The 24,475-nt window shown below is 38.4% G+C and overlaps 1 long non-coding RNA gene across 2 annotated transcripts; it reads right to left on the bottom strand.

Annotated features, from left to right (window-relative positions):
- Positions 1 to 4,881: 4,881 nt before the first annotated feature.
- LOC114108998 (uncharacterized) lies at positions 4,882 to 18,031 on the bottom strand. Of its 2 annotated transcripts, XR_003585695.3 has the most exons (4): positions 17,922 to 18,031; positions 15,764 to 15,960; positions 10,243 to 10,332; positions 4,882 to 7,382 (listed from the first exon to the last, which is right to left on the bottom strand). It is a non-coding gene; the product is annotated as an uncharacterized LOC114108998 (long non-coding RNA). The 2 variants fall into 2 exon arrangements; XR_009597318.1 differs by lacking the exons at positions 15,764 to 15,960; positions 17,922 to 18,031 and having other exon boundaries at positions 7,995 to 15,752.
- Between the last annotated feature and the right edge of the window lie 6,444 nt (positions 18,032 to 24,475).

Below are 24,475 nucleotides of genomic sequence, written 5' to 3'. Positions count from 1 at the left end.
ATCACTTAACATATTTTCTTATATGAACTTCTCATCAATCCCTTGGTATCTGTATTGGTAATATAAAATCCCCACAGGGAAAGTCATATTTGGAGAACTTAAACTCAATATCCTCAGTGAAACCCACTGTAAACTCAAAAAGTTCATTTTCTGGCCCACATGGAGTCCACAAAAGTGAATTCTGATGTCAGTTTCTCCTGGACCAATTCTCTTAATGGTTTGCCCTCTCTAATCACCTTCTTTAAGGCATCTACTTACTTTTTATTTCCCAAGTCACCCCTAGCCTGACCTTGTTGACTAAAATACTAAAACTCTGAATTATTACCATATGCCATCATTTTTGACAGTTCTGTTTCCCATTCTCTGTCCTCACCCTTCTTATAAGATGATAAAAATCTAAAAACTTGGTTGCACAAATATTACCATATGATAATACCATAATTACCCAAGTCATGTTTTATTTGTTTTAAGTTCTGTCTAGTTGTCCTAAATAAAAATCTTAATCTAATGATTTTACTGGTGAGAACAGAAAACAGGGGTTTGATAACCTAGATGAAATGGATTAATCTCTTGAAAGACACAGTATACCAAAACTCACTTAAGAAGAAACAGATGAAATGAATAGACCTGTATTTGCTAAAGAAATTAAATCAATAATCAATAACTTTCTAAATCAGAAAGCACTATGGGTTTGCTAGTGAATTCTACCAATTAAAGAAGAAGATTCACCAGGTTTTAAAACTCTTAAGCCTGGTAAAATTTCTTAAAACTCAACAGTAAGAAAGCAAGCAACTAATTAAAAAGTGAGCCAGAGGCCATAACAGCTACTTCACCAAAGAAAGCATCCAGATGACAAATAAGCATACAAAAGGATGCTTCACATCATGCTATCAGGGAAACGCAAATTAAAATAATAAAAAACGACACCAGTCAGAATGGCCAAAATCCAGAGAACTGACAACAGCAATTGGTGGTGAGGATAAGGAGCAACAAGAATGTGCAAGCATTGCTGATGGTGCTGCAAAAATAGAACAGCCACTTGGGAAGATATTTTAGAAATTTCATATAAAACTAAGTCTATTCGTACCATATAATCCAGCAATTGCATTCCTTGCTGTTTACCTAAAGAAGCAAAAATTTTATGTCCATGAAAAACCTGAATACAGATGTTTAGAGCAGTTTCCTTCATAAATGCCAAAACTTGGAAGGAACCAACATGCCCTTCAGTAGGTAAATTCTGGTGCTCCTGCTCGTGCTTAATTGCTCAGTCATGTCCGACTCTTTGTGCCCTATGGACACAAGGCTCCTCTGTCCGTGGGATCTGCCAGGCAAGAATACTGGAGTGGGTTGCCATTTCCTCCTCCAGGGGAATTTCCTGACCCAGGGATCAAACTCGTGTCTCCTGCATGTTCTGCATTGCAGGGAGATTCTTTACCGCTGAGCTGTCAGGGAAGTCCCTAAATTATGGCACATCTAGAAAAGGAAATATTATGCAATGTTAAAAATAAATGAGCTATCAACCCATGAAAAAACATGGAAGAGTCTTAAGTGCATATTACTAGGTGAAGAAGGCAACACAAAAAGATTATATACTGTGTAATTGCAACTATTTATATATGACAGTCTAGAAAAGGCGAAACTATATAGATTAAAAAAAAAAAAAAAACGATCAGCAGTTATGGGGGTAGTTCAGAAGAGCAGAATGAATAGGAAAAGCACAGTGTTTTCCAGGCAGTGAAAACATTCTGTATGATGTTATAATAATATACATATGCAATGAAAGGTTTATCCAAACTCAGAGAAAGCACATCAGCAAGCGTGAAGCTTAAGGTAGACAATGAGCTTTTGATAATTATGATGTGTCAATGCAGGTTCATCCTTAGCAAAAAAAAAAAATATATATATATATATATACACATCATTCTGCTGAGTATAGATAATAGAAGTCATGTATGCACAGGGTCAGGGAAATCTCTTTACTTTTATTTCAACTTTTTTGTCAATCTAAAATCGCTTTTAGCAACTATACTTCAATAAAATAAATTTAAAAATAAAATTGTTCTTAAAAATCAAACCCTTTAAAATTAAAAGAGAAAAAGAACCTTAATAATTATCTATTAGCATTACTATTGGCATTATTTTAAAATCTTAACCTTAATAATTACCTATTAGCATTACTATTGGCATTATTTTAAAATCTTAACCTTAATAATTATCTGTTAGCATTACTATTGGCATTATTTTAAAATCTTAAAAACTTGAGGGGGAAGGAAACCTAGCCCCGCTGGTCTCTGGCTGGCTTAGCTTCCCTTACAACTTTCTCCTCCTGCAGTGCGAAGGCTTCCCTCTGCAGTGTGAAGATGACCACATTTGTGGACAGCTCACATGCTCCTTCAAATTCTGTCCATCTCCACCCACTGAGAATGAAAATGGGAGAGGCTGTTCCTGTGTGAGAGCAGGGAGTCTATGGGAAATCTCTGTACTCTCTTCTCTATTTTGTTGCTAACCCCAAATGGCTTTGAAAATGTAAAGACAGATAAAACAAAAAATGGTAGCTTAGTAAGAAGATACTGTTAGTTTGGTAACCCATACAATGAATGATTTAGAAAGACATCAGTCTCACCTGCATACATGGGAGAAGCTCTGTCCATATATGAAAACTAAGACTTCGATCAAACTTGTCAAATAAGTTATTGTCAGTGTGTGCATCTCCATAAAAGTAATGTAATACAGCAATGAATTAAGGTTTCCCTTGTAGGAGATAATGCAGTCCCTAGGAAGAATGTCCAGCCCTGGTGTCAAAAAGCTGTGGATTTGAGCTCCAGTCATTTAAAAGTAATGTGACCTTGGACACGTTGTTTACTTTTTTTATATCTCAGATTCATCTGAAAAAAATGACTATATCTGTCATACAGTGATGCTTCAAATATTCTTAAAAATATAACCGTGTGTGATGATGGACGTTAAACAAGACATATTGTGCTAATAATTTTGTAATATACACATATATGAAATCATAATGCCGTACACCTGAAACTAACATAATGCTCTGTGTCAATTATATTTTAATAAAAATCTATAAGCTTCATAGTTTTAGCTCATCTCCTGGCACACAGTAGGCTATCAAAAAATCGGTGACTTCCAACCATGGAAAAACACAAGTGTTTATGACATTGTTAGGTCTTATATCCTCAACAAAAAGAATACATGTGAATAAAACCTTAGTACAGGGATTGAATACACCGAGTTCAGACAATCAGAGGCTGAATACTTTCTAGAAGATGAGAGTTTTCCCTAGGGTGAGTAATTTCACAGACAGGGAGTAAAAACAAGCCAACCACTCTATGAGAGATGTAGGGCTTATTGCATCAAAAATTGATACTATAGTCTCAAAATTAGGCTCACTACATTTAAAGGAAACTTACTTTAAATCTTTCTTCATCCTCACAGTAAAAGTTACAGTTTCAGAGAACATGTTCGTTCTATTTAAGTCTAAGCTTCACTGGCATAATTAAGACTCGTTTAAAGTAGAATTAACTTTGACATGTGGCAGGAGAGGTTGTAGTTAATTCCTTTTCCTTATTAACTTGTACCTTGAATATGTTGAGAGGTATCCCTGGGATGGAGTAAGAAGGCCAGGAGTTCTTCACCCACTTTGTAAATATCTTTTCTCAGGCTTAGGTTTTCCCTCAAGAGTTCAGCCACTGAGTTGCTGTACCACATGCCTTATCCTGGTAATTTATAGAATTATTCAACTATGACACTGGATAGATCCTTTTCTCTCCAAGTATAGAATCTCTCTGTGTCTACAGAAAGCCTCTTTGATGGGTAACGGGGATATTTGTATAAATTTATTTCTCTAAGCAAAGGGAGACACTCCTTCTAGGCTGCTTTAAGCCCTGCCTACTTTCTGTGACATTAGGAATTCCCTAACCAACCTAAAGGACACGATAGATCTTACTCCTAAGATTAGCAGTAGGATGGGTTGGGAAATGACTTTCAAGAAGAGAAAGAAAATTTAATGATTTTTTTTTTTTTTTGGTAAATGCAAGCTGAATGTCATCCCTTTGGATTAATTATGAAAAATCAAGAAATAATTTGCTATTTTATCTGAAATACAAATAAAATAAACTTGGACTTCTAGTTAATAGAACTTTTCAAGTTATTGAAGTCTCAGTTTTTTCTTTTAAAATTATTTATTTGTATGCATTATTAATATTTTATATGTACAGTAAATCACTTGGAAAGAACAGAAAACAGTGAAGAAGGAATAAAAATTATCTCCTTCCATTCACTCAGAATTAGGTATCATTAAGGAGACCTGGGTTCAATCCCTGGGTTGGGAAGATCCCCTGGAGAAAGGAATGGCTACTCACTCCAGTATTTTTGCCTGGAGAATTCCATGGAGAGCAGAGCCTGGTGGGTTATAGTCCATGGGGTCACAAGGAGTCAGACATGACTGAGCGACTGGCACTTTTACTTTCAATAACTTAGATTTCTTTCTAATCTTCCTTGCATATATTTGTGGGTGTGTATTAGTTTCGTAGAATTAGGGGCATATTATGTTGTATATGTTACTGCCTTTTTCATCAAAAGTAATTTCATGCATATTTTAATACCATTTAATATAATGAAGGAGACTATTATTAGGTAAATATTATTCAAAAAAATATGTCACTCAACTCCTGTTACATAGCAACGATGACATGTCACATCAACTAGGAGAAGTTGGATTATTAAGTACTGGAGATGAAAATCTTTGTCAGAGATAGGAGTAGAGTTGGGTTCCTAATTCACAGCATATACGAAATTAAATCGCTAACAATTATGGCTAATTGAAAGGTAAAAATTTTTTTAACATGCAGTAAAGCATACAGTAAAAACTATTAAATTAATTTATATTTAAAATAAAAATTTACATAAATTGAGAAAAATATTTACAACATTATAAAAGCCAATGTATGTAAACATATAATATATAAATAAGTAATATGAAAATAAATACAAATTAGAAAAAGATGAACATGCTACAGGAAAAAATGTAAGTCACATTAAGAGACAAATTTCAGAGAAGAGAATGAAAACATTCAATTTCATTAGCTATCAAAGGTACCCCTTACATGCTACTTTATATTTTTTGCTGATTCACTTTTTCTTCAAATCAAATCACTGTGTTGTGCTTAGTTGCTCAGCAATGTCCAACTCTTTGCGACCCATGGACTGTAGCCTGCCAGGCTCCTCTGTCCATGGGGATTCTTCAGGAAAGAATACTGGAGTAGGTTTTCATCCCCTTCTCCTGGGGATCTTCCCAACCCAGGGTTGAACCCAGGTCTCCTGCATTAAAGACAGATTCTTTTACCAACTGAGCCACCAGGGATGCCCCAGATCAAATCAGTACCTAATAGACAGATAGATAATATTTTCATATTGCACATTCTCCCCTCAATCCAGTATAAATGGTGCTGCTGTCTTTTTATTCACTGTTGTATATTCCCAGTAAAAGACCCATATTAAATATATGTAGTAGTTAAACGCTGTTGCATAACAAATAAAGTTAAATTTCCAGTGGAAGATAGCAATAAGCATTGCTTTTGTGTTAATGAGTTTCTGACTCAGCTAGGATGCTTCAGCTCCATGATGCAGTCGGGTGGGGTGGCTCCATTCCACCCGCCACTCGCCCTCCTCCTGGGACAGCAGGAGGGGTGGGCGGCTGTGTGCCTCTTTTAAGAATGGAATAAGAACTTGTGGACGTGGACGGAGGAGAAGGTGGGGCCCACTGAGAGAGCAGCTTTGCCATAAGCACACTACCTCACGCAGAACAGACAGCTAGTGGGAAGCTGCTGTATAGCATAGGGAGCCCAGCTTAGTGCCTTGTGATGACTTAGAGGGGTGGGATGGGGGCATAGGAAGGAGGCTCAAGTGGAGGGAAATATATATATATGTATATACTTACAGTTGATTCATGTTGTTGTACAGCAGAAACTAACACAATATTGTGAAACAATTATCCTCCAGTTAAAAAAAAAAAGAATCGCATAAATACAAGCAAGTATAACCAGCCACAAAAATCACACTGTAAGTCCCTCTAACATCACATCTTCTGCATCCACATTACCCAGAGAAAATTACACCGTGAAACACAAAATCCAGAGAAGGGAAGTATACATCCACATGTAGCAGAGAGTGCATATATACATAAGATCAAGAATTGAGGGCCATAATTCTCCTTGTGCTCAGTCCCTCATTTGTTTCCAAATCTTTGTGACCCCATGGAATGTAGCCCACCAGACTCCTCTATCCATGGGGCTTTCCAGGCAAGAATTCTGGAGGTTATATAGATATCTATGTATACATATCTAATATTTATATATGTAATATTGATATATATATATATATATAAAACAAGACAAAAAGAGGTTATTACTTCCATCTTACTTTTATTGTACTTTGTTACAATAGGCAATGTTAATGAGAATATAGAAAACTCAATGATAACAAGAAGATAACCAAATATCCATTGTCCCTGTAGTTGATTTTCATGAAGTTAACATTTCAGGTTCTTCCAAGGTGGTTGAGTGGTAAAGAATCTGCCCACCAATGCAGGAGATGTGGGTTCAGTTCTTGGGTCGGGAAGATTCCTTGGAGAAGGAAATCGCAACCCAAGCCAACCTTGCTTGGGAAATCCCATGGACAGAGGAGCTGGCAGCCTGCAGTCCACAGGGTCTCAAAAAAGACTTTAGCAACTAAACAACAGCAAGATTTCCAGTATAACCGGAGATGCACTAAAAAATTTGCTTCCGTGATTTTTCATTGCATTGTGATTTTTTATGCATTTCATTCACATTAGAGAAAATTGGGATCAACCTTCTCTTTTTCTGAGACAGCACTTTCTTTTCTTACTGCATTTAATTTGATCTAGCACAGCCAATGTTTCTTATCATTGCATATGATGACTTGCAACTTTGGCAGGATAAGAGGAATGTATTTTTTCCCGATGAAATAATCTATGACTGTTTGAGTTCATTAGTTAAAAAAATCATGTATGGACTGCGTACTGAATTTTAGGAATGAATCAGTCATCTTCCTTCTGCCCTTCAATAGCTCAGATAAACAACGAAGTCTGGAGAGAGTGTGTAAAAACATCATGAATGGATAAAAAAAAGTGCAAGTATAGATAGATCCACATTCTGGATGTTAAGATGTCCTGATAAAAGACAAGAAACTCAGACTCCTCAAGGAGGAAAAGGAATGCAAAGGTTAATCAGTAATGGGAGCTTCGAAAATGCCAATATTGCTTTAAGATCTGTGCTCATGGCGTTTGATCGACATCACTCTCTGCTGCTGGGAATAAAAGGGAGTGTCCTTCTCTAGGTCCAAAGCCTCTGGGGGAAAAAAAAATGGGACATCAGCTTTGTTAAGTGACGCTGAAAGGAGACAGGTTACCTGATAAGCCGTGGAGGGCCTAAGTCTGTTTCTTATTCTGGCTTCTGGTTCTAGGCCCTGATTTTCATTTCTGTTGTACTGTCCCAAAATTTGGTAGGAGAGAGAGAGGAAGAAGGTCCAATCAATTATCAGGATTGGTTGAGAAAGATAAACTAAGTACAATTTAATAGTCTTCCTTATTTCATAATATCTAAAATACAAACTTGTAGAAAACATAGGTCCCAAAAGGTCACTGTTAAAGCAGAAGTCTGTCACGTAAGCGGCAAAAACCCTGGAAGACACCATGCTTTATATTGTATTCTTTCTTTTGTTCCTCTGTGTATTAATCTGTTTAACAAATATTACAACACATATTGGAAAGCTTGACTCCTTACATTCTTTTAGGTGGTTTACGGTTGTAAACAAATTGTTTAAGATCCATTAACACCAGAACAAACATTCACAGGGAGGGTGGTAAGCTGTCTTCAAATCAAAATCCTTCTGTGCCCTTAACTGGTTAGCAATACTACATCTAACGGCTTCCCTCATAGCTCAGCTGGTAAAGACTCTACCTGCAATGGAGGAGACTCCAGTTCAATTCCTGGGTCAGGAAGATCTCCTGGAGAAGAGATAGGCTACCCACTTTAGTATCCTTGGGTTTCCCTTGCGGCTCAGTTGGTAAAGAATCCACCTGCAATGTGGGAGACTTGGTTCGATCCCTGGGTCAGGAAGATCCCCTGGAGAAGGGGATGGAAACACACTCTAGTATTCTTGCCTGGAGAATCCCATGGACAGAGGATCCTGGTGGGCTACAGTCCACCATGGGGTCACAAAGAATCAGACACAACTGAAGCAACTTAGCACACACACACTGCATTTAAGGCACAGGTGTATACCCCTCTATGTCCATCATACAGGACTCAAAAGACCAAGTCAGGAACCCAGGGTTTTAGATATTGTTTTTTTTGTCCTATAAATACTAACAATTGAGAACTGAGCAAAACAACTCCTTTTTTTTTTTTTTTTAAATTTTGAGTAAAAACGGGCTTCAAGTCAGCAGGCTGGGACCCTTGATTTGAGCAGTATCAGCGAAAAGAAACTCATCTTTATCTGGAATTAACTACAAATTCAATTAGAATAAAAATCTTAGCCCACCTCGTGGAAAAGATTTTATACAAAGAAAACCAGATGTTTCAACAGCATTAAGAGTACTTTGCCCAGCAGTCTAAGGAATTTTCCATCTTGTAAGCCCAATCACTGGTGAAAGTTACACAGATCCAGCTTCCCTAACACACAAAACGGCTTCCATTTCCCATGCTCCTTTAATTAGATTTACTTCTTTAACCAAAGTAGTATTGGGCTGAAAGAATGGGAGGAGGGGAAGGACTTTACTTAATACTATGTTAGCAAGTTTAAAAGAGATTGAAGGGTAAGAGGCTGAGGTTTATTTGGAGATTCTCTCCCAGAGGGAGTGCTTCTGATTTATTGCGCATTTATTCAGTTGGAAAAAAAAAGAGTAATACAAATAATCACTAGAGGTTGTACTAAGAGCATACCTTAGTTCTATTTTCAGTGAATCGATATAGGAAAATGGAGCAAAAATGGAAAATAGAAGAGGTTTAGAACAGGCCCAGGCATTATGCATCATTTTGTTTCACAGGAGGATATTAAATGTGCAGAATGACCTGGGAGACAAGGCTGTGAAGGAAAACACACAGGATCACTCGTGGCATGTGTGGGAAAGAGCACTCAAGTGAAAGGGACCCAGGTGGGCTTCAGCGATTTCTGCTTGGTTTCTGGAGATGTCTTAACTCTGTATTTTTTAAGTCTGTCTTAATTTGCATTTGTTTAATGAGAATAGTGAGAGAACCCAAAAGACAAAAAAAAAAAAAAAGCTTGTCCAAAGAAACAGCAGTAAATTATAAAGGTTAAAATACAACGGGGCATTCGATCTTTTATAGTTAACATCTGTCACCATATTAAACAAAACCAACCCACATGTGGTTTAATTTCGACTTCTTTCCATATTGCAGTGTTCAAACGTGTCATATCTTTGGACTTTCCTCATTGTGATCACAAGAGTCTCCAAACAGCTATTTCTAGTCATCTGAACCCTTTTTAGGGACAAATTCACCTCCTTCCTAAATGTAGTAAGAGAGTTTCCTAAAATACAAATTGGGTTGTGACAGTCTCTTGTTGAAAATGGTTAATACTCCTCATCTTTTTAAGGAACAATACCCTAGTCCTTTATGTTTTACAAGACCTCCTCTTTCCCGACCATTTCCTGTTGCATGTGCCACTCTCAATTCACTTCCCTTGAGTGTGTTAAACCCTTCCTTGCCTTTGTCCATTTAATGTATTTTTAAAAATTATTTATTTAACACTTCCCATGTGCCAGGCACTTTTATAAGCACTGAGAGTGAAGTGATAAACAAACCAGAAGTAAAATCTCTGACTTCCTAGGGCCATCTTCCCTGGGGCTAGAAGAACCATAAACACATTAGCCAATAGTACATATGCAGATGGTGATGAGTACTATGAAGAAAAGTAAAGTGGAAGAAGATAAAGTGATGCGTGGGTAGGGTTTTCAGTGTAGATAACACTGGAATTGGTGAAATCAACTCAAATCTCATCTCAACTGAAATCTCAAGTGAGAAAGGGAGAAGATGAGATGGCAGCAGCCTGGTACCACCTTTGAAATCACCAGAACTTCAGAGGTTAAAGGCAAGCTACTTACACTTTAAAAAACCTCTCTAGGATATTCTAATGCTCAGCTAAGAAATGTGGGACATAACCGAGTAAGAAATGGCATGAGCTTACTTATGTTTTCTCGTCCCCTGGTTTCTGAGAAAAGATTGTGGAGGGCAAGTGTGGATGCAGCAGACAAAACAGGAAGCTGTTGCACTTGACCTGAAGGGGGATAAAGACTAGATTAGGACTAGTCCACTTCAGTTCAGTTCAGTTCAGTTCAGTTCAGTCGCTCAGTCGTGTCTGACTCTTTGTGACCCCATGAATCACAGCACGCCAGGCCTCCCTGTCCATCACCAACTCCCAGAGTTCACTCAGACTCACGTCCATCGAGTCAGTGATGCCATCCAGCCATCTCATCCTTGGTTGTCCCCTTCTCCTCCTGCCCCCTATCCCTCCCAGCATCAGGGTCTTTTCCAGTGAGTCAACTCTTCGCATCAGGTGGCCAAAGTACTGGAGTTTCAGCTTTAGCATCATTTCTTCCAAAGAAATCCCAGGGCTGATCTTCAGAATGGACTGGTTGGATCTCATTGCAGTCCAAGGGACTCTCAAGAGTCTTCTCCAACACCACAGTTCAAAAGCATCAATTTTTCGGTGCTCAGCTTTCTTCACAGTCCAATTCTCACATCCATACATGACTACTGGAAAAACCATAGCCTTGACTAGATGGACCTTAGTCAGCAAAGTAATATCTCTGCTTTGGAGGATAATATTGAATGTACTGATAAACCAGGTCAGGGGCGAGCTATTGTGTTGGAGGTAAAGCCCACGTGGTATCATCATCGTTGTGCATAAGATTCTGTCCATAGAATGCGATGGTCACTTTTACACATTTTTAAATCAAATTTCATCAGAACAGTTCTTCGCACTTCCCAACACAGGAGTTTGCTCCATGTCTAGTCCTGGCAGATATGGGAGTCCATCAATTTCTCCATGAAGCGTTTCCTTCTCTATGTTCTCATGGTAACTTCATGCCTCTGTTGTGTCATAAACCCTATCATTATTTTGATTGTTTTCATTTGCTTCTTTCCAGATTACATTTTACACATCATCATATCCCTGAGGTTTAGCACAGAGCCTTGCTGTTGGTGGGTGTTAGGTCATTGTTGAATAGGTGATGGAATTAATTAATGAATGAATAAACAAATGAGTAAATGAATAAATGAGTGTTTTCCTTTTAAAGGAGATAGTCTCATGGCAGAAATGAGAACACAAAAATTTCATGCATAAGATGGACTAAGTATTTATTCCTTTATTAATTAAATATTTCTGAAGTGTCCTAAATTAACAAAGCTGTAAACCCTCAGTGGGCTTTCCTGGTGTCTCAGTGGTAAAGAATCTGTTTGCCAAAGGAGGAGATGCGAGTTTAATCCCTGGGTTGGAAAGATCCCCTGGGGAAGGACACGGCAACCCCTTCCAGTATTCTTGCCTGGGAAATGCTACGGACAGAGTAGCCTGGCAGACTACAGTCCATGGAGTCCCAAAAGAGTCAGACACAGCTTAGGGACTAAACAACAACAAAGTCCTCAGTAGATTACTCACATTTTGGGGAAATTGTAAAATGGTAATATTAAATGAAATAAGATAAAAATCCATCAACATGTCAGCTACAAACTCTTCTGATTTTCTCCAGTCCAGAGGCACAAACTAGGGGAATACTGAGAGGATAGAAGGGCCAAGCCCCATGGCATAATTCTCCAGACAGATGCAGAAACGGAGGAAAGTGCACAGCGGGGAGAATGCGTGCTGGTGGTCGCCCTTCCTGTTGGACCATGTCCAACGAGCAAGTGAAGGGAGGACGAGCATCCAAGATGGAAAGTTTGGTCTGGCACACTTAAGGAAAGGAGAGTAAGAGGGTCTCAGGAGTTCCAGTGTGTTGAAATATTCAGAGATAAGAGTTACTTAGGACTTTAGACTTGGACAGTCTTCCAGTTTTTATTTTTTAATTATAGCTGATTTACATTGTTTTGTTAATTTCCGCAGTGATTCAGTGATACATACATATGCATTCTGTTTCATATTCTTTTCCATTATGGTTTATCACAGGATATTGAATATATTCCCCTAAACTGTACAGGAGGATCTTGTTTATCTATCCTATATAGAATCCCTTGCATCTGCTCATCCCAAACTCTCAGTCCATACTTATCTTACCCCTACCCGACTGGCACCCACAAGGCTGCTCTCTGCATCTGTGAGTCTGTTTCTAGTTTGTAGATAAGGTTATTTGTGGACACTCTTGAATGTCTGAGAAAGATATAACAAAAGAAGAGAATTTCCTTTTAGTCATTCTTTAAATATCACATGGTTTTCCATTAAGGGATAGGAGCCATGCTTTTAAAAGTTTCACATAAAATAATAACATATAAATATAAGGTAAGGTACACATTCAACTGCCCGGCATACATTAGCCTCAAACGAATGTTTAGCTCTTTTCCTATAGTACTTGAAGAGTTAGGAAGCACAATCATTATTCCATTTTGAGAGCACCTTGACTATAGCTAGTAAAAAAAAAAAATATAGGAAGGTAACATTATGTCCATTTAACTAAAAGGCTCAGAGTGACTGAATACAGTCGTCTAAGGTTATATAAAATTCAACTGTCACAGTTAATTTTTTTTAAGTATAGAATGATAGAGATGTTAGAGTATAAACTCATAGAACTTTTTAAAATTAAACTTTTTATTTTGAGATAATTTCAGATTTGCATGCAATTTTCAGAAAGAATAATTTTACCTATTGGTAACACCTTGTCCAATTTCACCCATTGGTAACACCTTGTGAAAAATAGTATAATTTAACAAATAGAATATTGACATTACACAGCTGTAATACAAAATCCTGATCCATCATAAGTATCCTTCTCATTACCCCTCTACATATTTACATGCTGCCCTTATAACCTGCCTGTGTGCTAAGTCACCTCAGTGACATCCGATTCTTTGTGACCCTCTGGACTGTAGCCCACCAGGTTCCTTTGTCCATGGGATTCTCCAGGCAAGAGTATTGGAATGGGTTGCCATTTCCTTCCCCAGGGGACCTTCCTGGACCAGGGATCAAACCCAGGTCTCTCATTTCACCTTCACTGGCAGGTGAGGTGCTTCATTAGCACCACCTGGGAAGCTCATGGTTCTATCCTTAACCCCTAATCTATTCTCATTCTCTGTAATTTTGTCATTTCAATACTACTATATAAATGGAGTCATATAGTATGTACTTTTCTGAAACTGACTTTTGCCACTTGCTGTAATTCTCTGGAGATTCATACAGGCTGTCGCATGTATCAACAGTTACTAACAGTTCTTTTTTATTGGTATGCATGGATGTACCACAGTTTGTTTAACCATTTACACATTACAGGCTATCTGGGTTGTATCTTGCTTTTGGCTATTGCCAATACAAATACAAGCATTCATGCACAAGTTTCTGTGTGAATATGCATTTTTACTTCTTTGGTATAAATGCCCAGGAGTGTAACTGCTGGATCATGAGGCAGTTAAATGTGAATTTTTTGCTGTTGTTGTTTGTTTGTGTTGTTTTTTAAAGAAAATGTCAAACTGTTACAAAATCTACTAAATGGTATGGTTTTTCTGTACCATTTTACACTCCCATAGAAAATATAAGAGTGATCCAGGGTCTCAGCATATTTCCCAGCATTTCGTATTTTCGGTAGGTTCATTTTTACCGTTTAGATGTATAAGTTATCACAATCTACACTTATGGTCATTTTATCCATCTGAGTGAATTATATAAAAGTTACCTCCCTCTAAGTCCTTTACCCTCACCTTTTATAAAACAGTTGTCTTAAATAATTCTTCTATATAAATTTAGAACCACATGTGACAGTTACATTATTTGCTTCAACCCTCAAATATAGTTTAGAAAAATGAAGAGCAGAAAAACTCACTGTATTTACCCATATTTTTATTTACTGTGTTTTTTTCTCCTGTCCTGATGGTCCAGAATTCCTTATTTTTATCATTTTCTTTCTGTTTAGAGAATTTCCATAGCTATTATTTTAGGGTAGGTCTGCTGGCAACATATTTTCTCAGTTGTTTTTATTTTATTTTTTAACTGACACTATCCTGATTTCCCTTCATTCCTAAAAGAAATTTCACTGGGTATCGGATTTGAGGCTGGCAATTTTTTCCTTTTAGAACTTGAAAAATGTTGTGCCAGTTCCTCATAGCCTCTCTGATTTCAGATATGAAATCCATGGTTATTTGAATTGTTTTCGCTCCTGTAAGTAAGATCTCTTTATTTCCCTCACTGTCCTCTGTCTTGTGGGTTGTTTTTGTTTTTGGTGTTTTTTTTTTGTTTTTAGCTCTCAGAAGTTTGACTGCGGTATGTTGTGACCAGAATTTCTTTGACCTTATCTTGCTTGAATTCACTCAGCTACTTAAACCTGTAAGTTTACGTCATTTGCCAAATTTAGGAAGATTTCAGCCATTATTTCTTAGAGTATTTTTTTAGGCTTTCCCCCTGCTTTCTCTGGGTTCTGGTAATGCAAATCATATATTTGCTTTTATTTTTTGTCCCACGGGTCCTTGAGGTTTTGCTCTGTCTCTCTCTCTCTTTCCTCTGGTCTACTCTCTCTTTGTTGTTCAGATTAGGCAGTTTTATGGTTCTATCTTGCAGTTCACTAATACTTCCCATTGTCTCTCCATCATTTGCTTTTGAGCTCATGAGTTGAGTTTTTATGGCTTTATATATTTTTCAGCTCAAAAATTTCCATTAGGCTCCTTTTTATATCTTCTATGTTATACTGCGACTTCTTATTTTGTTGCTGAAGCTCTAATTATTAACTAGTTTCAAGAATATTAATTGCACATTGGAGTATTTTTCTGTAGCTGCTTTAAAAGCTTTATCAGATGTTTCTCATATCTGTATCATCTTGATGTTGGCATATATCTGTATTGCCTTTTTACATCCAGTTTGAGTTCTTCCTTGTTCTTTGTGTGATGTTTTTTTAATTGGATTTTGGGCATTTCGTGGTAGGCTATGAGATTCTGTGTCTTTTTTCAGCCTTCTGTTTTAATCAGCTTCCTCTGACACCGTTCTGCTGTAAGTGTGGTGCATGCCTCTTCATCACCGCCAAGGGGGAGGAACTCCAGGTTCCTCACTTGGCTTCTGTTGACATTTGAGAGGGAAGATGCTCCTTCCTCACTGTTGGGTTGGGTAGAGGTGAGTGTTCCTGTCCCCCACTAGACCTTTAGAGATAATTTCATACATGGGAAGGGTAGGAGGTTCTACCCCTCCCCATATGGCGTTCACTGACCCCACAGAGGTGGGGGCTTAACAGTGTGGCAGGCTTAAAAGTCACAGGTCCTAACTCAGCCTTCTCTGATACTGCCCAGTTATCTTTCATGGTGTTTGTTGGAAAAGAGCGGTTATTGGCCCAATATTTCATATATATATATATATATATATATAGAGAGAGAGAGAGAGAGAGAGAGAGAGACTTGCCAGCTTGCCCTTTTCCTGGTTTCCTGGGTCTTATCTTGTCTGTGCCTGTTACTGTTTCTGAGTTGTTGGCTTTCTCAGCCACAGGTCTTAAATATATGAGGAAAAACAAAACCTCAGGGAAACTCACCATTCCTTGCGTCCTGAGGTCTCTGGCCAGTCTGCTTTCTTCTCTCCACCTTTCAGATCTTACATTTGTTATATATATATATATATATATATATATATATATATAATCTCCAGAGCTTCATCTGTGCAGATAAGGAGTCATAGAGACGTGTGCATTCTCTACCTTGAGCAGAACTTTTTAAAGGAACACTTGATGTACTGCAGTAAAAACAAGGTTATCTGTCTTAATAATATTTAATGAGAAGACAATCTGAGTGTCTTGTTGCCACTGTTTATCTTTAGAAGTAAATTCTTCTTCCTTACTGTATGGAGGCTTAAGCTTAATTAACATTTTTATGTTAAAAGACTAATGTATTAGTTATGGCGAATCTACAAAGTCACCTCAAATCCCTAAAGAAGCAATTCCCTGAGTCCTTTTGCAGGTGCACTAAAGGTATTATTGCCCCTGATACCTCATGAGGATGCATCACAGAGTGAAACTGGAGGGCAGGTGGAATCAGCAAGTTTTAACCTTTAATTTCCCTCTTTATGCAACTGTATAAGAAAACTTATTTCAGAAGCTGCTAAGATTAATTTACATCTCACTGGACCTATTTCACTAACTACCAAAAATACAGTTATTCTAAGCACTGAAACAATATCATAAATGAAGCTATAGACTCTGTGTCTAGGAATGCATCTGATGATCATTTAGATGGCAAAATCCAACTGATCTTATTATTGCTGATGTTTATTTTCCCAAAGATATGAAGTTTTTTTCTTTTTTGCAGTACAGAATGGCTAAAAGGATCCAATGCAAATTGAATATAGAAGGTTTAGAGTGTGGCCGAATAACTGGGCGATAGTGAAAAGGTCAATTAACCAACGGGTTGGTTTGTCATGATGGCATGAACGAATTATTTTAAATGATTTTCCACATTAAATTTTCCAGATGTTTTGGCCACAGGCCAAGATAATTAATATTGCTAATCAGTAGCTAGAATTATGTTGGCAAGCTAATTTGCTGAGCAGGGACTTGGAACTCTTGAGTTGGGTTGTTGGTAAGCCGTGTGTATTATGCTTAAATGAAACATGTTAGTCTCATCACTGACCCAGGCCAAAAATTTGCTGTGGTACTTGAGATGATTACTCATTTTACATCATCAGAAAGTAAATCTAAAAAGAAAAGATGTCGTGTCTTCTGTTTTTCTTCCCTAGAGAGGTCTCTTTATACTCATGACAAATTTGAAATGCAACACTTCTGTCCTTCAGAAGTTTTCAGTGGAAAAATTTAAAAGACACAAAATCACTTCAAGCAGAAGAGAAAAAAAAAGTATATACGCTTTTTTCTTCTCAAAAAATTAAGAATGGATGGATGGATTTTGCTGAAACATTGAAAAGAGTCATATTTTCAACTACCTAGATATTATCAGAATGATTGGTATTTGTGTGGTTTTTGTTTCTAAATGTAATATGTTGCTTAAAATGCTTATGATATGCATTTACTTTAGGCAACTCTACCTTATAAGATGCATCAATCACACTGCAAAGGCTTTCTGAGTTTGTTTTAAACTAAGATATGGGCATCCCATGCCTACCCATAGAACACAGACCAAAAGTCTAGACATCAGGAGAAAGCAACTCAAATTGGGTTAGAAACTTGCCATTTGGACACAGTTGGGTCCACCAGCCCCACAGACTTTACAGTCTCACTTCCCCTTTCACAGACCCAGTGACAAGAGGGTATTACAATTTTTACTGACATCAGTGACCTGGCATCGCTGATTTATTCTCTGCTTTGGTTTACAGAGGAATAAACCGGTAATTAATTATATATCAGAACATGAGAATCGACCTGGCAATAATGTACAGGCTAAGAACGCTCTATTTACATATGTAGGTTATTTAAAATATGTCTTGTTAAATAAATATTTAAAATACCTCCTTATTTAGCTTATAAACTGTTTGGACTGAGGCTGCAGTGTGCTTCATTGCAGAATGTTCAAAAGAGTGAGAGAATTGCCATAGAATTTCATCTCTGCCTGACCAGCAAAAATCTCCTCTGTGTCTGCCAGGGCTTACAAAAAGCCTCTTTAAGGAAAACAACAACACAAACTATCTTGCTATCAAAATATATAATACTGGTATAAAGAAGATCCTTGGAAAACCATAAAACTTACCTTTATCTTGAGAGCAGGCATGTAGAACGAGGGAACTAGAAATAAATTAGCTACATCAACATGATCATCTCAGAGAGAGGGGAGCAGGGCGGACAGGAAGTAAGAGAAGCAAATGATTTCACAGCAAAATGGTCTCCTTGCTGTGGCTTGTTTATCCTGTCCAGAATTATTTTTAAAGGAGACGAAAATACAGAACTTAGAGTTTTCACATCTCTCAAATCAGTACAAACTCATGATTTCAAAACAACCATAATAATGAGAACACACGTGGACACCAGTCGGTCTGGGAGAACCAACTCCATGTGCTTTGCAGGAGAGCTAAGCTCCAAATCCATCAGGGGCTGTGCTAGGCATTCCATTTATTTTCCGCTCTCTGAAAGTTAGTTTTATCCTGGAGGATACATCTGCGTACCTCAGACTGCCCAGTTTTCTTCAAAGCTTGTTTGTTGCCTACAGTCTGGAATCACAGACCTATCAATTGCTGATCCACCAGGGGGAGCAGTTCACCAGCACAAAACAAGCCTTTCCCAAAGGAAGTCTCTGAAGGTGCCTCTTTCTCTCCATTTACACAGCTGACAACAACCCTGAGTTTTATCAGTTCTACTAGCTGTGGTACTCATATACCCAATACCGATTTCACGTTCCTTACCCCGTGCTGGTGGGATAAGTGTTGTTCAGTTGTGGATACATATACCCCCAGCAGATTTTGCAATAGGACGTGAAACTTAGTCCTTGTACTTTGTAGAAACTTAGTCCATGTCTTATTAACTGGAAATGATTGAGTACTTCCTTGTCCAGCATCTTTTACAGGAAAAACCAATAGATTTATCAAACTACTTATTCTATTCTTATTCTCTGATCTTCCATCTGGGGGGTGTGTGAGTGTGTGTGCGTGCGCACGCTCGTGTGTGACTCGCACAGGTCTGGAAGCCAGGCAACTAGCACAGCTTGCTGACACTGGCACTTCTTTCTTCAACCCTTTCCCTTTCCTCTGGCCAGGACCCTGGGCTGGGCAGGAAAACAGCTGTCAGAGAAACGTTTGTGTTGATGATAAACCATTCCTGTGCAAGCTCGGGGGTTGCCACCAGCCAGTCCAAACAAAATGGCTGTGGGCCTCAGTGGACTTGCGTATGGACAGAGAGCCCCAAGTTTGCTGATGACAGACAGCCAGACAACCAACAGTGTTTAGCAATCTCTAAGGTGCTTTGCAACTGGTTTTTAAAATCCGCAAAAGGAACAGCCCTGGGGAAACCAAGTTGTACTTTTACTAATGCTCTGTTCCTTTGGAGCCTTACCCTAAGCTTCTTTCAGTGTCCTTCTGAGTCTCCTTCTTCTAACAAGGAATAAGCTCCACCTTGCAGCTTAAGGCATAGGCTCTGGATCAGGAGCTGTGGTGAGAACTTGGAACTTAGAACCTCCGGCCCCATGTTAGATATCCTGAATCAGAATCTGCCTTTTAACAGAACCCCAGGCAACTGGAGAACAAGTTGAAAGCCAATACTCTGTTCACAGGCCCTGGTTTCTGCAGAGGCTTCCTTCTGTCAGGACACAGGTAAGATGCAGAGATGTGTCCTTCTAAACAGTGCGGAAGTGTTGAGATCGTTAAGTGGCCTTATGGTACATGCAAGCCACTCTTAAAGCAGCAGCGTGAAAGTACAGAAATCAATCTTTCAGACAAAAAGAAACAAACACGGCTTCCCACTTGAAGTCTGGCACTTGCCAGCTCTCCCTTTCCTCATTCGTATTTACAGATACTAACTCCTTTGTGGAGATTAAATGCCTGACACTCAGAAAACTCAGTCGATAGTTTTCTTCCCCTTCAGAACTGAGTTCCCAGTCTATGAATATCATCCTGGAATTTGGTTATTAGCTTTTTTTCCATGTGACTTTTCTATTTTTTATTTTGCTATTATTTTTGTTTCTTTTTATTACTTCCAAATAATACAGGAGGAAATGGGTAGTGAATCTCAAATTTGCCTACGTATTTGCTCATTAGTGGCTTTGTTGAATGACTTTTGAAGAGAAAGTTGAAAAAGTGAAAATAATCATTTGAGATTTTTTTTCGGAAATTCCAAGCCCTGTCTTTAAACGCTGCTATGTCAAAGGTAATCCAGGGAAAGGGGATTCATTCTTGAGAACAAAATAGAAAATACCCCGCGAAAAAAATATCTAAGATGAGAGAGAAACAAGCTAAATTCCAACAAGCACATCTGTTAATCCCATCATGGGACCACTGTCACAGCTGAGTGGAATGAGCAATAGGTATTTGTGTCATGGTGCTATGACATAGGGTTTTCTATTTCTTTGAAGAACAGGATTGAAGAACAGTATTCTATAACGCTCCTTTTCTTGCTGGCCCTTTCCATTACTCTTTGGTGAAAGTGTATGTGATATTCTGAACTTTGGCACAAATTCATTAGAAGGTAAAATGCACCTAGATATTCACTGCTTCATCCCCAAATTAGAAGTAATTGCTTCTAGAGAATGTGTTATGAAGGAATTACATGATGGGGTTTCTTTTCTGGGAGAGTAGAGTTTTATCATGGCAGGCAAGCGTGAAAACAGGTCTCGAGGTGATATGCAAACTTGGATCAAGACATCATGATCCTTCTTACAAAGAAGAGTGTCCGTGGCCCTGGGGGGATGGCCGTGGGGTGGGAGGATGCTCGCTGCTGATTGTGAATACTCTGGAAGCGGGGCCTTGGCTTGCAGCAAGGAAGCACCTCTCCAGAGGGTTTTTGAACAGCTTCCCCTCAGGTCTTCTTTCCTGCCCTTCCAGATGGCCTTCCTCATACCATTTCCTCTCTAGGGTCTCCCATTCAGCTTTCAAAGGAAATAGCTGCACTCTGAGAGAAGAGAAGTACATACGATTTTTTTTCCCAAACTAACTTCAAAGCGACCTATAGGTTTAATAAAACATAAATGACTCGCTTGTTTACTCCCTACCCCTAAATTAACTTCAGTGCTTAGTACATTCATATTCAGTTTCATTCACATTCTGTTTATACTCTGGGACATCACGTTGAATCTATTTGAACATCTAAATGTTCAATAGAAATTCAAGCATCGAAATGGGATGCCATCACCCATATTTCTATTGCAAGCTTCTGTGAGACCTAGCAAAGACCATACTAAGTTCTCATAAGAATATCTGAATTAGTAGAAGTTCATCTTGACTACAAATGAAGATCATAGGTGGAGAAGGGGAGATGGTTCCCATCTTATTTCAGACTCATGGCCGATGCCATGAGTGAGACCCTCAGGCCTGGTAAGAGAATGGGAGATACCAGGCCTACTCTGACCTGGCTTGCATGGACTGAGTGTCCAAAAGTCAATCTCCTCTGTTGCAGAACACTCTCTATGATTCAGATGTAAGAGCTCTGTGAAATGGAAGGACTTTGCTCTCAAGAACAGAGATCTTTCAGTTCCTCCAGGGTTTCTTAAATTTTACAACCATCATCAAGGAAGAAAAAGTTCTTTTCTCTCTTGTCAAGCATTAATATACAAGCTGAATAATTAGTCTGAGTTATCACTGCTCTTGTTTTAAGCCATGTAGCCACATTCACAAATATCAAAGTACTTTGCAAGATGAAAACAACCTCAGACATGTAGGAGTGAAGTACTGCCAACATCTAGGAGAGAAAATAAAATGTCTTTCATTCTTTCATTCTGACTTGGACCAAATTTCTTTGGAGAGAAACTTTTACTGGAATGGGGTAAAAATATGGGAAGTCTGAATATAGCCCATAACTGGCTTTAATTAATGTCCCTTCTGGCCTCCTGGAAAAAAAAAAAATCCAAATAGTGAGAATGCTTAGGGGTAAGCTCTTCTCGTTTCCCTGTAAGTGCTTTCAATCTGCAAAGGAAAGGAATGAATCAAAAGAATGGTTCTCATGATCAATCTCAAAGAAGTGGCTCAATTTTGCTGCATTTTATCCTAGATGTTTACAAAACATCTGTAATTAAAAAAAAAAAAAAAGCAAGAGAAAAAGATTAGAGAAATGCAGCATTCTCCAGAAGAAACAAAACTTATATCCTTAGGAATTTTATTATCAGAGCAGTTTTCTAGTACAAGCTAGGTTTTTCCGAGATCAGTCTCCCTCTGAAATCTTCATATAATTGTACACCCACAGGAAGTGTCCCTTGCTGAATCACCATAAACAAATCATTGCTTCTAAAATAATCTTAAAGTGAGGTATCCCAGAAACTAGTTAGGTAACTGTCAAGTTTTTATACTTTAAAGGAACAATTGGCGAACTCTTCTAAATATCTCAGTTTTTGGTTTCTAAGTTTTAATGTAAAAATATCATTGAAATATGCTACCCCAGGGTTTGCCAGCCTTGCCTCAATTGACACTTTGAGCCAGATAATGAAGTCTTTGTTGAGGGGGGTGTCTATCCTGTGCACTGTAAGATATTTATTGGCATTTCCAGACTCTACCCATTAGATACCTGCCAGGCGCATCCTCCTTCTCCACAGTTGCAACAATTGAAAATATCTGCCCATGTTGCCAAATGTCCCTGGGGCCAAAATCGACCCTGGGTGGAAAATGACTGTACTGAAGCTTTGCTTAACTGATGCCAAAATCATCTGTGGCAAAATGTCATGCTGTGGAAAATTGTTTAACAACTCTCGTGTTTTAATTATTTTATGATTTGGCATTGCTGAGACCAAGTTTGTGATCTATCTTAAAAAGGAAATGCTTTCTATTTGATCAGGGTCAGTCAGCTCCTTAACAATGTATTCATACTACTTCTGATAGAATTTGCCATCTGATTTTCCAACAAGTTATACAGATCTGTAACTCCGCATTATCCAGTGTATGAAATGATGATATCACTAGCGTTTTTTTACAGAGGAAAGTCAAAATAATAGGTGAAACACTGACTAGGCAAAGGGGCTAGAAGCTGCAAAATCATACAAAATGTAATTCAACGAGTATGAAGTGAAGTGTTAGTTGCTCAGTCATGTCCAACTCTTTGCAAACCCATGGACTGTACCCACCAGGCTGAAATTCTCCAGGAAAGAATACTGGAGTGGGTTTCTTAATACCCAGAATACTGGATTCCCTTCTCCAGGGAATCTTCCTGACCCAGGACCTAACTAAGACCTCCTGCATTGCAAGCAGACTCTTTGCCGTCTGAACCACAAATATACGAGAGGTTATATGAATAGTAAGCATTGATCATTCAACAAGTGTATGAAAGCTCACAAAAATATTAACTATTGATCATTGACTATTGCTAGTCACCCTTCTGAAATGGCTACAGACCCTGACCCTATCAGGAATGTACTTGAAAACCAGGAACGTAACAATATATATTACCTTCTCAAGAAATACCTCTTGTTTGATGCACGCGTACTTTTAAACTTGGTTTCTGAAAGAAAAATAACCTTGGTAAATAGACATTTATACTACCTAGTTGGAAGGGTATTTGGAAAATGACTTTTCACTAAAAGATAGAAGACAGGATTAAAGTTCTTGTGGAGGATCCATTTCCCTGGGCTCACATGTCTCTGAGAAACAGCAAAATCAGGTAATAAACATGAACACAGGGTAACGAAGAGGCTGGCTTAACAAAAATAACAGAAGCTGATTTGAAGCTGGTCTGAGTACTGTACCCAATTCATTCAACAGTAGGCTAATGCCTGGGCATTAGCCATGCCCAGAACAGGGTGTGCTGTGATGTTTAATATGTGATACAGCAAGTAGGGCGGGAGTGCGGAACAGGACACCGACCTTACATCTCTGTGTTTATTAAGTTGTATCACATGACGCCCACCTCCCTTAAACGGTGTGCGTGGTGTGTCATGGGATACTGTGATGTGTAAAAGAAGGGAACAGAGGCAGATTCAATCACTCCCACCAACAAAGGCTTCTTTCTTAGGCCCTTTGAAAGGGTCTTTGGACACAGTGTCCTTGTGTAACAATCACTAAATCCTATTCTGTTGGAATTGTGATACGTTCTTGCTCCGGGCTACCCTTTGAGTAACTTCTCTCCTTTCACTTGTGGTAGGTGACCTATTTTACAGGGCTTTTACTAAACGTTGCCCCAGTTCCCTCCAAAATTAAGTTCAACAAGAGCAAGGCCATCTTTGGGAAGTCAAAGAGTTCATGCCACACACCGAGAACCTTTGTGCAAGGATGTGCCTGCTGAAGAAGTGCTGGTAGTTATGTCTTTTTTCTCACATGCTCTAGATTGAACACAGGCTTAAATAAAAGTTTTCATTAAAAAAAAAGTTGTGAAAACTAGCAAGCCTTGATTGCTAGGTAGGTTGCCAACCTCTTCTGGGTACAGCCACCAACCTTGAATCTAGTGAAGACATGGAGTAAAAAAGTCTTCTGACTTCCTGTCAAAATAGCTGAATTTATACAGTGCCAACCATATTGTGTCCATGGTCCTGTGGCTTGTGTGAAGTCATCTGGTACTTGTCATTTCTTCATAAAATCTGACAGTTTTTACCTACTATAATAAAACCAACTAGCATTGTTTCTGAGGCAGACAGTTACGACCATTAGTTGGTAAAATCAATATTAGTTATTATGGGTGCGT

This window comes from Ovis aries, chromosome 18, assembly GCF_016772045.2.
Source record: "Ovis aries strain OAR_USU_Benz2616 breed Rambouillet chromosome 18, ARS-UI_Ramb_v3.0, whole genome shotgun sequence".
NCBI lineage: Eukaryota > Metazoa > Chordata > Mammalia > Artiodactyla > Bovidae > Ovis > Ovis aries.
Note: the sequence above shows the minus strand (reverse complement) of the source record. Positions and strands in the feature narration are given on the sequence as shown.